We start from the raw sequence: 13,458 nt of genomic DNA, 5'->3' as shown, positions 1-13,458 counted from the left end.
GACTGCAACATTGATATTCCATCTATCGTTGTGTAAATAATATGAATTGGTGTTTATTAGCTTTAATTCACTTTGAATTAATACCTGACTTCGTCGTTAGAAAACACGACATTCAATCATTGATTTTACACTTTTGTTTTATTTTTATTGAACAAATAATCGCCCCAGGGGATTTTGCGCAATTTCGGGTTGTTTATTGCGGTGGACGGCTGTCGACCCGATGGAAGCTGAGCCAGATATCTTGAATTATCTTGTGGCACGCGAAAGACAGCCGCCAGCGATCGCCCAATTCATACAACATTCAAACAAGAAACGAAATAGCTAGAAAAGGTCTGTAGTTTCACTGTAATCCTTCCAGTGCCAAATTATTTTGAAAGTTGAAAATAAAATGTTTTTGCATTTATTACGCCCATGGGGACATGTTTATCACATATTTGAGAAAAATGAAAGTTTTCATACTTCGTTTAAAAAGGGCAACGGCCTTTGTGCTAATTTACAGTTGATATAAGGTTAATTCCATCGAAGTGTGTATTTGATGGTCGTCTTACTACACTGGTTTCATTTTGGCTGAAAGGTTTTCTCAAGTTCTGCACTCCTATATTAACTTCTTTCCCTCTTTGAATTTGCCTTAGCCCTCACAAAAGCATCAGCTACACACATTTGAGAATGAAGCAAGTCGACGAGTTTCAATTTTGTTTAGTTAACAGCAACTGCAATATTCTAACCACCCGTCAATTAAAGAAAAGTCAATAACGCACATCAGTCTTTTTAGAGTCCATTTTCCAAAGGTAATGAACACTCTATAGCGTCAAGTCATCTGATCAAGCAAAGCGACTTCGCTCTGGTTCAGCGTCATCTGAAAAATCAATAAGTCGGACACATCTACTGCTGCTAAGAAATTCACGCTCTGCTTGAAATGAATAGCACCTCCTGTATCACACAGCTGTCAGTCTTCATAAATAAAAGAAAATACACCGACGCACAAGTAACCCAACACCACGAAGGAGTTGTGCGACAAAAAGGAATGTTGTTATGCGTGTTTCTATGACTCAAGGATGATGTCTACCCAAATTTCATGCCAGTCTCATGGGGGTGGCACTAGTAGCGCCATTAAGAGGATGCGAATCACGTTTCCTTTAAATACACGCTGTAACGGTAGTGAGCGTTAGCCACTTTAGAGACAGAACGTCATGAGGTTCATTAGCTAAGAGTGCCTTTAAGGCGACATACATGCCGTTATCAACACGTCACTGAGTTTGAACGAGGTCGTGTAACAGAGCTACTAGAACTAGACGTTTCCTCTGCGACACTGCAGAAAGATTTCTCAGGAATGTAGCCACTGCACATGAATGCTGTCATCAGTGGTCGCGAGAATGTACGGTCGCAAGAAGTCCGGGCTCCACTCGGCCACGTGACACTGCCAAGAGGGGCGGCCACGGTGTATGACGCGTGGCTCTTGCGAGGTACTGCATTTACAGCAGCAGTTCGAGCAGCTGTTGGCACCACAGTGACACAGAAAACAGCTACAACTTTGTTACTTCAAGAACAGTTCCGAACCAGACGCCCTGTGGCATGCATTCCACTGACGCCACATTTGCGTCTTTAGTGGTGTTGAGCGAGAGTTAAGCGAGAGTTCATTGGAGGGCAGGATTGAGATCTGTTGTGTTTTCTGAAAAAAATCTGGTTCGATCTTGATCCCAGAGATGGCCGTGTGTTGGTTAGAACGAAGTCATTTGAGGACCTGCGTCCACTGGACATACATCAGGAATTAAGGTATGGGTTGAGATTTTGTATGACAGCAGGAACACACGCATCCTGACTTCCAAATCGTACGTTAGTTTGGTTATTCGACTTGTGGTGCTGCCATCCATGAATAATATTCAAGGAGAGATTTTCAACAGGATAACGCTCGCCCATATCTCGATGCTGAAACCTAACATGTACTACAGAGTGTCAACATGTTGCCTTGGTCTCCTCGATCAACTGATCTGTCTCCAATCAGTCACATATGGGACATCATCGTACGGTAACTCCAGCATCATCCTCAAACAGCATTTGCCAATCCTCTATTGACCGACCAAGTACAGCAGGCATGGAACTCCTTTCCACAATCTGACATCCGGCACCTGAACAACACAATGAATGCTCGTTTTCCGTTCAGCATTATGGATGTCACACTGGTTATGAACGTATCAGCGTTTCACAGTTGCAGTGGACTATCTCCTGCTTACTTTAACCTGTGATCTTGCCAAGTAAATCACTTATATATGTTACCTAGACAAATTTACTCCAGAAATTTCTTTACTCTGTTTTAATTACATTTTTATGATACGATCTTTTTCCGACAAGTGTTTTCTCTTTACTTATATTGTATACTACAAAAATGTTTCCCGTGTGTTTATTCCATATGCTATCCAAATCGCAATGTAATCTGTTTGACTATGTAAATTCGTAACGGCGCCGATCGCGTCCCTCCAGGGAGTAAGCGCGCTGTTTACCGCGACGTCTTAAAGCCCTTACTTTCTAGCCGTTTATGTATGAACCAACCAGAAAAAGCAGTGTACCCAGGGGCATGAAAGGGTACTTTCCTTACAAGCATGCTGGATGAGATATAGAGCGCTAATGATTCTCGCTGGATATGTGCTGCCATCTGCTGTACGTTTGAACGATAATAGTGCAAGTTGGCAGGAGCAAGTAGTGGAAAACGTGTGTGTGTCCGGTTTGGGGATCTATTGGGCTCCTAACGGCGAGGTTATCAGCGCCCTAACAATGATGAAAATGAACGAATGTGGGTAAGAACGAAAACGGTAGTACACTCATGCATCCGAAATGACCACACAATTACTCTGTCGCTCAGGTACTCCCATATGCAGTAAATCCAATGAGGAGGCAAGGTAGCTAATTAAGAAATTAAAACAGACGAAAAACGAAACACAGAACAGTAAAAGAACAGCACAGGGAAATGTGACTGGCTGACAACTTACAAAAAACTTGGGTGAGCCAGCCACCCTGTTGACACAGTGGAAAACGTAGTTGTTAGAAGCAAATGTGAGTTTTCTTTGTTATTTTGGAAGGAATAATTCGAATACAAAAAAATACGGAGTGAACGTTGAACATACTTCGAAAAAGAAAATGATATTTTACTTTTGCAAAGAAGTGTTCTTATTTTTGTAGGAACCAAAAGAAAAACCGCTTGGTACACATACGACATCACACGCATGCATACTATAGCAAGGATATACGGTGTGTTTGACATTTGCCCTTTTATGCAACTGATGTATATGCTACTTTACAAATCGAACTTTGACAAAAAGTGAATTAATAAAACGATTACTTTTCAAATATCATGTGAGTGGCGTACTAACACTTGCCGAGTTCTGATTAAGAAATTTTATTCATAAATGAACAAATTCAGGAAGAACCCTCAGTATCCAAGTATTTCCATCATTTCGGAGAAAATATAACATTATTTACATTTACAATAATTATTTACATTTACAATATAGAGTTATTTACAGGAAACCATACATCAGTACTGATATTACGAACGCGAAAGTATGTCTGTCTGTTGTGCTTTCACGACTAAGCCGCTGAATCGATTTTGATGAAATTTGGTATGGAGATAGCTTGAACGCAGAGGAAGAACGCAGGCTACTTCAGAAAGTCTGCTTTACAACGTATTTCTTTATTTGAAGAATGTAACGTGATATATCGAATAATATTTACTTTTAAAAAATATTTAAGCTTTTACTTTTGAAATTTATCATGTTTGTGAAATTACTTTTACTGTTTAATATGTTCTACATAGTGGGATACAGTGTAAAGAACACAATGCTTATACAACTTTCTACGTGTTTAATACACAGTTCCATACTATCAGTCACAAATCCATCGCTTTTTAGCCGCTGAGTGTCACGGGTTCCTTTTAACTTCTAAAATGCCTCCCTATCTGCGAGAGCAGATCGTGGTCGTCTTGTCAGCGTAGTAGACTCACTATCATTAGATCGATTTCAAGCTTGGATTTTTCTCCGCCAGCAACTGCATGTGTGTGTTGTCCTCATCATCAACTCTCAAGTCGCCGAAATGGCATAGAATAAAAAGACTTACACTAAGCCTCCGAACATGCCGATCGGGATGTGATATGCGATCACAGCTGCGGGTAACAGCTAGACTACAATTCTTGTACAATCCTCATCGTTTTGTGAATGAAAACCGCCTTTTCTTGCTGCACTGTAATTAATTTCTCCCAGACACATTTCGCCTTTTTTTTACTCTAAGGAGGATGGCAATGAAAACAAAATTCTTAACTCTCACCATATTTCATTCATACCAATCTACAGCTCCATACTGAAGTGATAAAAGCGAAGTGACCCTGTCAGGTACGGTTCCACGACTAAACCGCTGAACCGATATACATGATATTTGGTACGAGATAGCTGAAAACTGAGGAAGAAAATAGGCTCTTTTTACACAGCATGTAGTACAAGACATTTATTGATTTGAAAAATATTACGTGAATTAAGAAAAAATATTTACTCTTTGAGAAAGCTATTAACTCTGAAGAATTTAATCTTCTGAACTGTATCACATTTGTGAAAATGCGTTTATCGGTTGACATGTTCTACGTAACATGGTTCATCGTAATCAACAGAATGCTTCTTCCATTCCCAACGCGTTTAATCCGTAAAACCATACTTACACTAATATTGTTAAATGCGAAAGGAGCTCTTACGTTTTCACGACTCTGCCGCTGACCCGATTCCGATGACGTTTGGTATGGAGGTATCTTCAACCCAGAAGAAGGTCATAAACTACTTTTGAAACCTGTATCTTCTTTCAGTGTTATTAACATTCTAAAATACGGTATACGGGAGTGGGTTGCAGATGACGCTGACGGGATGGATGGCGACTCTGAAGTGTTTCTTCATTATTCCGTGACAGTGCAGACCCGATGTTACTGCGCGCCGTTTATGATATTGAGTTGCTACACCACCTGGCAGAGCTGCAGAGTTTTTGTAGAAATACAACAATACAATCTGACGGTAATACCGAGAGTCATATTTAAAACTATTACGATAAGCCTCGTAAAAGTAAGTTTATTTAGTGCGTGCAGCCTTCTAAGACAGCTCGAGCTGCAGTAGTCACTCGAGTCCAACTGTCTTCAGAGCAGTCTCTGGTTCATAGAAACTTAGATGCAGGACGTCAGGTGGCCTGAGTGTTACAGGGCAGTTGAACAGTGACAAAACCGCCGCATTTTAGACGCTGGGCGCCGCATGTCTCTTATAAATGCCGAGACGCTTCATGACTCACAACTACGGCGTCATTTAAACTCTGTTCAACAAACAGCAAGACGTCGTATATTTACATGTGGAGGGTTCACTACGTTAATCATAAATTAGTCATCTTAGGGGGATAGAAAAAAATGTAGGAACAGTAACGCATTGACATGGAAGGAAGAAATGTTTGGTGTTCTGACAAAATCTCACATCCACTTTTAGCTGAGCCAGAGGAACCCTTAAAAACTTTGCTTCTGTACGAATGTAATGAATCGAGGTATCTTTTAAGTATAATTAGAAAATAAGATACTTGCTTTCAAACTGGACAAACGCGGAAATAACAGCAACACATTCATTATATCGATAGTGCATACATTTGTTTTATACATACGTCTCTAACCACTATGTACACAGACATCTATAAATTATTAGCTTACGTACTTCCTGTCACTCATCATAGCAATACTTATGATACGCTAGTGCAGCCACCGGTAACAGCCAATACTTTATACCTCATATTGAAAACATTTTGGTTATTTTGAGCTTTTTTGTTTCTGTTTATGTTATACATTTAATACTACGAACTGTTCCATTTATCTAAGTTGTTTACTTTCAGTCAGAGAATACATTGTGGCGGTCATTCCTCTGTTCCTCTGAAAACAGGGCTCACAATTGGCACTTCACCTGCGCTTCGTAGTGACATTTGGTCATCTCATTTCAACGCGAGCGCTGGCTATCCAAGCGGCGAGCGAGAGAGGCCTTTTGCAGAGCATGCACTGCTGTCTGTGCTAATCACACACCCAACTGAAAATCATGATCCACCGTCTGTAATGTTCAGAGGATCATCATGAATCGCAATGACTCAAGTGTAGTTATAGTCTTCCAGTGAAAGTGTCAGTTTTGTTCGTCTCATTCCATATTTCACTTATCTTCTATGCTACACCATAAAAGTAGGTGCTATGTACGGTCCTACGTTCCGCATACCAATGCATATGCTATAGGAGGCCAATTCTTCAGTAGTACTGCATAAATAAACACCTACAATGCTTAGTCTCTTGTGCAGGAAGGTACAATGGTCGGTTTCCAAGGTGAAACCCATATCCACAAGGGTACAGCTTCATCTCTGGGGAGCGTCGAAGTCTGAGGTTAGTGTGTGTTCCACATCTCGTCAATAAACCGAATATGAGTAACAAATCGCGCTGTCTGCATCACAAACTGTCTTCGAACTTCAACTTTTGTAGTCCTGTCTTCCTCAGTGGTCTGTAATACTATGGTATGTTGATACATATAGCACACACAACTTAGGAAGACAGAAAAAGAAAAGTTGAAGATACATCTATGTCAAGCATTCCCAGTCAATGTGTTCAGGTTCAAGAAAATACCTCTGAGGTTCCACAAGACGATACAACACATAAAATTCAGCAAAGCTTGCAAAAATAACTATTTAATTCCAATTTAAATTAATGTGTAGCACAAAAGTCTAAATCAGTTGCAGAACGATACTGGCTACTAAATGAAATTAAGATGCTATATTCGAAAAGCTGTACATAAACATGATGCTCTATGAGTCTGATCTAGAACTGCCACAGAAGATAGGAGACGCCTCAGTTCTCGAGGCACTTACGGAAAAAGTTGAACGGACGACATACATTGCACTGAAACATTTGTAAAAGAAGCGTAAACAGAAAATAGTGAAACTAACAATAAAAAAGAAAAAAAATACATTTACATTTTGAACGTGAAACCACAAGAACACCAACACATTCCAGCAGCGTTTGATTAACTTAACAGTGGTAGAACTACACGGAAAAGAATAAATGCTGTTGGAAAAAGAAAACTGCACCCACAGGAAGTCTAAGAAACAATACATAGAAAATGTCATAGTAGAAACTGAACACTTACTTACACGTGAAGAACAGCAAAAGAATTGCAAAATAAACGTAAGACTGGCAAAAGAGCTTCGATCTGCTTACTTCCCGCGACAATGAACGGCTTACATCGGCGGTAACGAGCCTCGCACACTTGAGCCGATACAAGCGGTTCCTCTGACGTATTTCAATCGCTCACTGGACTCGAGCAATAGCGTAATACACCACAGAAAACAGTCGAGAGGTGTCAGATCTGACGACGGTGTTGAACATGGAAATGGCCTAACCTTAGCAGTCCATCGATTGGAATATGCAGCGCTGAGGTGATCCCACAAATTGATATCAATGTGTGCTGCTGTTCCATCATATTATATATTATCTGAACGTTTAGGGGCATTACGTCCAATAGGATAGGAGAATCATCGCTAATAAATGTGAGGTAGATTGGTCTTGTTAGTCTGGTTCGCAGTAGATATAGTACGAGGGTCAGTCAAAAAGTAATGCCTCCTATTTTTTTCTACGTCTAATTGTCAGGAAATTTAAATGCAATTACATAGGTTGAAAACCACAACATTGAGGATCATTTTGTCATTTTTCAATGTAATCTCCGCCCATCTCTACAGTTTTGGTCATTGACGCACGGATGTTTTGACGGCCTCCTCATCTTCAAAATGAATCCCACGATGAGCTTCTTTTAGTGGCCCGAACAGATGGAAGTCTGATGGTGCCAGGTCAGGGCTGTATGGGGGATGAGGCAAAACTTCCCATCCAATTTTGACAATCTCGTCAGAGGTGTGACCACTGGTGTGTGGTCTTGCATTGTCATGCAAAAGAAGAACATCTGCCATTGATTTTGTTGGGCGAACTCGCTGAAGACGTGCTTTAAGTTTTTTGAGGGTTGTGACGTATTGAACAGAATTTATTGTGCATCCCTGCTCCAAAAAATCAACCAGAATCACACCCTCTGTATCCCAGAAAACTGTTGCCATAACTTCCCCTGCCGATCGCACAGTTTTGAATTTTTTCTTCCTCGGCGAGCTTGTGTGACGCCACTCCATTGACTGCCTCTTTGATTCGGGTTCAAAAAAATGCACCCATGTTTCGTCCCCGGTCACAATTTTTGTCAGAAACTCATCTCCCGCCAAACGGAAGCGCTGCAAGTGTTGGGAGGCTATTGTTTTCCTTGCCTCTTTATTCTGATCGGTTAACATTCTTGGAACTCACCGTGCACAAACTTTTGAGTACCCCAATTGTTTAATAATCGTGATCACACTGCCTTTACTAAGAGAAATAATGCGACACACTTCATCTGCAGTCACCCGACGGTCACCACGAATGATGTCATCAACTTGCTGAATGTTGTGTGGAGTCACTGCACTCACCGGCCTGCCGCTCCGCTTTCGTCAGTCAACGGTGTTTGCCCTTCAGCTTCCTTACAACGACGAACCCATCGTCTAACAGTGCTGACATCCACTGTCACAACACCATACACCTTCTTCAGTCTTTCATGAATGCGTATGGGCGTTTCACCTTCTGCATTCAAGAATTCAATCACACAACGCTGTCTCAAACGAACATCGATGTCGGCCATCTTACAAACTTCTGCTGTGCTGCCACCTGTTGACACAGAAAGTTACTACTGCAGTGGATTGCAGAAGAAGGTTTGAGGAATGGCGCCAAATTCAAATTTTTCACTTAACTTAATTTTTTTAAGTAGAAAAAAAAATGGGAGGCATTACTTTTTGACCGACCCTCGTAGAATGTTATAGTCACGAATTATCGCTACCCAGATGTTAATGCCGACCCTTTCTTGCTGATCACCCGTGGACGCGAATTTTCGGCCTCGCAAAGACCCATTTGTGCAAGTTTAGTATACCGTCTCCAGTAAACGTACATTCATCCATGTATAGCACCAAGCTGGGGAACTGTGGCTGTATTATGCGTTGTTGTAAATATAATTGTGCAAACTTTTACACGTGTTTGGTAGCCTTTCTCCCGAAAAAACCTGGACTTTCTTCTGATGGTGTGGATGGAGCTGGTGGTCACGGACAACACGCTACACGGCACCTTCATCCGTGTGTAGCGCCTTTACCACCTGCCGAATGCTGATGGGTCGATCCTTTCCAAACATTATCAGCACGTCGTCCTTCAGCTACAGTGTTCGAGACGAACACCCTCACACCTGAAGATGTGGCTTTTAGTGCCACGAAACCGGTACTGATCTAGTAATAAAGGACTAAATACAGCTGAAGCGGTTGTTAACACCCTAGACGAATATTCATAGCTGTGGTTACCCCATCTACAAGGTTGTCTGCACAAGCACAGAGTGCTGTCGAATTACTTTACAATGTACACGCTTCTGGCAGAAAGTATCTACGAGCTAATTCCCAACTTCTCTCAGGCGTCTCTTGATGACTGTGAACGTGGAATGATGTGGGGTACGTCCGTCTGGAAAACGTTCCGCCTACAATCTTGTGGCAGATTTCCCAATGCAATCTGCTGTGCCGTATGCAAGCACCATGTTTGTCATTTCCAGAGCTGTCCAAATGGCTCTGAGCACTATGGGAGATCATCAGTCCCCTAGAACTTAGAGCTACTTACACCTAACTAACCTGAGGACATCATACACTTCCATGCCCGAGACACGATTCGAACCTGCGACCGTAGTGGTCGAGCGTTTCCTGACTGTAGCAACTAGAACTGCTCGGCCACTACTTTCCGGAGCTGTGCATGGGTAAATGTCGCACTGCTGTCAACAACGCAACTGCACCGGCCGACCAAACAAGATCCGCAATAGGATCCACTTAAGGGCAGTGTTTAGGAATGTTGCGTATTCGCAGGAATGTTATTAGGTTCAAATGGATCTGAGCATTATGGGACTTAACATCTGAGGTCATCCTAGAAACTAGAACTATTTAAACCTAACTAACCTACGGACATCACACACATCCATGCCCGAGGCAGGATTGGAATCGGCGACCGTAGCGGTTGCGCGATTCCAGACTGAAGCGCCTAGGACCGCTCGGCCACACCAGCCGGCTGTTATTAAGCTCAGGTTGGTCATCCGCAGTACACACATGTCAAAGGGGTTGCATACCTTACGTATTCAGACACCAAAAGGAAGAAATAATAGCAACCGTTCGTTCTCAGACTTCTATGCTATCCAGCGTCCAAGCCGTGTACTTCCGCATATGGGTTCCTTCATGAAAATTGATCTGTTTGCCTTCCCGCAGGACATAATAGGCGCTGTCGGTATTTTTCTTGGGTACTGTGTACGCTTTACTTTGCGTTCCCCTTCCCGGAACAGGTATGTAGTCGTTGCCATGATTGCTGCGCGGCAGGTAGGAGGTCTGCCTTTGGCGGGGCGGCGGCCACCGTGGGCCGCAGCGCCGCCCAGGACGGCCGACATAAATATGAATGTATTTGATTAGATTACAAGCCGCGCGGCTGCGGCTGCGGTGCCTGCTGCAACGGCAGCCGCTGCAAACAGCCCGGACAAGCCGCATGCAGATTTATTTTGATGAGGCGCCCCAGCTGTTGTGCAACAGCAGCCACGTGTCCGCTTTTTTTCTCTCTCTCTGTTCTTTTTTTCTCTTTTTTGTTCAGTGTAGTCTTTTTTTCGTATTATTATTTCCCTTTTTTTCTTTTACACTGGCTGCTGGGTGTATTGATTTAGCAGGTCCGCAGCCCGCAGCGGGCCACGCGGCCGGCGCTGTCCGTAGCGGCCGTGACGTCATGTTGCACTGTGCAGCGCGGCTACATTATATAGCGGCAATCCATCACGGGCGGTGGGCGGCGCCTTTGCTTTGCGCTGCGCCGCCGCCGCCGCCGCCGCCTCTAGCTGTTCCGGTCGATACGCACGTGAGGAGCTGTAGTATTTCTCCCTGCCAGTTAGCGCACCGTGGCTGTACAAGTGCCACCAGCTGTGAGTGCAAGTTGCTTTAATAGGCGAGACCTATAACTCTAACGTCTAGCAGTTGTAGAGTTTTGTAACACGTACTATGTTCGAGTATAATGACTTTTCTGGAGACTAGAAATCTACTCCGTAGGAATCAGCATGGGTTTCGAAACAGATGATCGTGTGAAACCCAGCTCGCGCTATTCGTCCACGAGACTCAAAGGGGCATAGATACGAGTCCCAGGTAGATGCCATGTTTCTTGACTTCCGCAAGGCCTTCGATACAGTTCCCCATAGTCGTTTAATGAACAAAGTAAAAGCATGTGGACTATCATACCAATTGTGCGATTGGATTGAAGAGTTCCTAGATAACAGAACGCAGCATATTATTCTCAATGGAGGGAAGTCTTCCGAGGTAAGAGTTATTTCAGTTGTGCCGCAGGGGAGTATCGTAGGACCGTCGCTATTCACAATGTACATAAATGACCTGGTGGATGACATCGGAAGTTCACTGAGGCTTTTTGCGGATGATGCTGTGGTATATCGAGGGGTTGTAACAATGGAAAAGTATACTGAAATGCAGGAGTATCTGCAGCGAATTGACACATGGTGCAGGGAATGACAATTGAATCTCAATGAAAACAAGTGTAATGTGCTGCGAATACATAGGAAGATCCCTTATCATTTAGCTACAGGAAAGCAGGTCAGCAACTAGAAGCAGTTAATTCCATTAATTATCTGGGAGTACTCATTAGAAATGATTTGAAATGGAATCATCATATAAAGTTGATCGTAGGTGAAACAGGTGCCACACTGAGATTCATTAGAAGAATCCTAACGAAATGCAATCTGAAAACAAAGTAAGCAGGTTACAGTGCGCTTGTTCGCCCACTGCTTGAATACTGCTCACCAGTGTGGGATCCGTACCAGATAGGGTTGATAGAAGAGATGGAGAAGATCCAACGGAGAGCAGCGAGCTTCGTTAAAGGATCATTTAGTAATCGCGAAAGAATTACGAAGATGATAGATAAACTCCAGTGGAAGACGCTGCAGGAGTGACGCTCAGTAGCTCGGTACGGGCTTTTGTTGAAGTTTTGAGAACATACCTTCACCGAGGAGTCAAGCAGTATATTACTCCCTCCTACGTATATCTCGCGAAGAGACCATGAGGATAAAATAAGAGAGATTAGAGCCCACACAAACGCATACCGACAATCCCTCCTTCCACGAACAATATGAGACTGGAATAGAAGGGAGAACCGTTAGAGGTACTCAAGGTACCGTTCGCCACACACCGTCAGGTGGCTTGCGGAGTATGGATGTAGATGTAGATGTAGAAGTAGTACCGCGTTTGAGATTTTATTTGTTGTTGCTTATCCGAATGATCAGAGTTCATAGTAGTTGAGGGATTGTCACCTAGTGAAAAATAAAAATATCTGGAATTCCCGAAGGAAGGCTCTCTGCTGGTCCTAATCTGTACAACTCATTCAGAAGACAATATGAGCTGACCACTTAGACTGTTAGTTGATGATGCTGTCATTTACCGTATTGTACAGTCATCAGATATTCAAAAGCAATTTCAAAATGATTAGGCAAATTTCTGTATCGTCCGAAAAGTGGCAATTGATTCTGAATCACGAAAAGTGAGAAGTCGTCCACATCAGTAGTAAAAGGAAACGTTTCGGTTACATGACAAGTCACACTATTCTTAAGGCTCTAAATTCAACTATATACTTCGCAATTACGAATAACTTACATTGGAACGATCACATACATAATATTGTGGGGAAAATAAACCAAATACAATGATTTTAAAATGTAGAAGTTTTACTGAAGAGACTACTTATACTGCACTTGTCCGCCTTCTTCTGGAGTTTTGCTGGGCGGTGTAGAACCAGCATAAGGAGATAGGCTTGACGGGGGACATAGATAAAGCTCAAAAAATGTCAGCTCATTTTGTACTACAGCGGAAAAAGGGAAGGAGTGTCACGGATATGAAACGCGAATTGTGGTGGTAGTCATTAAAACAAAGGCGTTTACTGCTGCGGCAGGACCTCCCCATGAAATTTCAATCAACAACTTCCTTCTCCAAAAACTGACAAATGGCACTAAGCACTATGGGACATAACATCTGAGGTCATCAGTCCCCTATACTCAGAACTACCTAATCCTAACTAATCTAAGGACATCACACACATCCATGCCCGAGGCACGATTTGAACCTGTGACCGAAGCACAATCGAGGTTATGGACTGAAGCGCCTAGAGCAGCTCGGCCGCAGCGCTTCCTTCTCCTAATGCTAAGTTATCTTGTTGGTGCCCACCTACACAGGGAGAAATGTTCATCATAATAAAATAAGCCAAGTTCTCATGGACGGGTTTAAGTGTTCCTTTCCCTCGCTTTTAGAGAGTGGATC

This window comes from Schistocerca gregaria, chromosome 6, assembly GCF_023897955.1.
Source record: "Schistocerca gregaria isolate iqSchGreg1 chromosome 6, iqSchGreg1.2, whole genome shotgun sequence".
Classification (NCBI taxonomy): domain Eukaryota; kingdom Metazoa; phylum Arthropoda; class Insecta; order Orthoptera; family Acrididae; genus Schistocerca; species Schistocerca gregaria.
Note: the sequence above shows the minus strand (reverse complement) of the source record.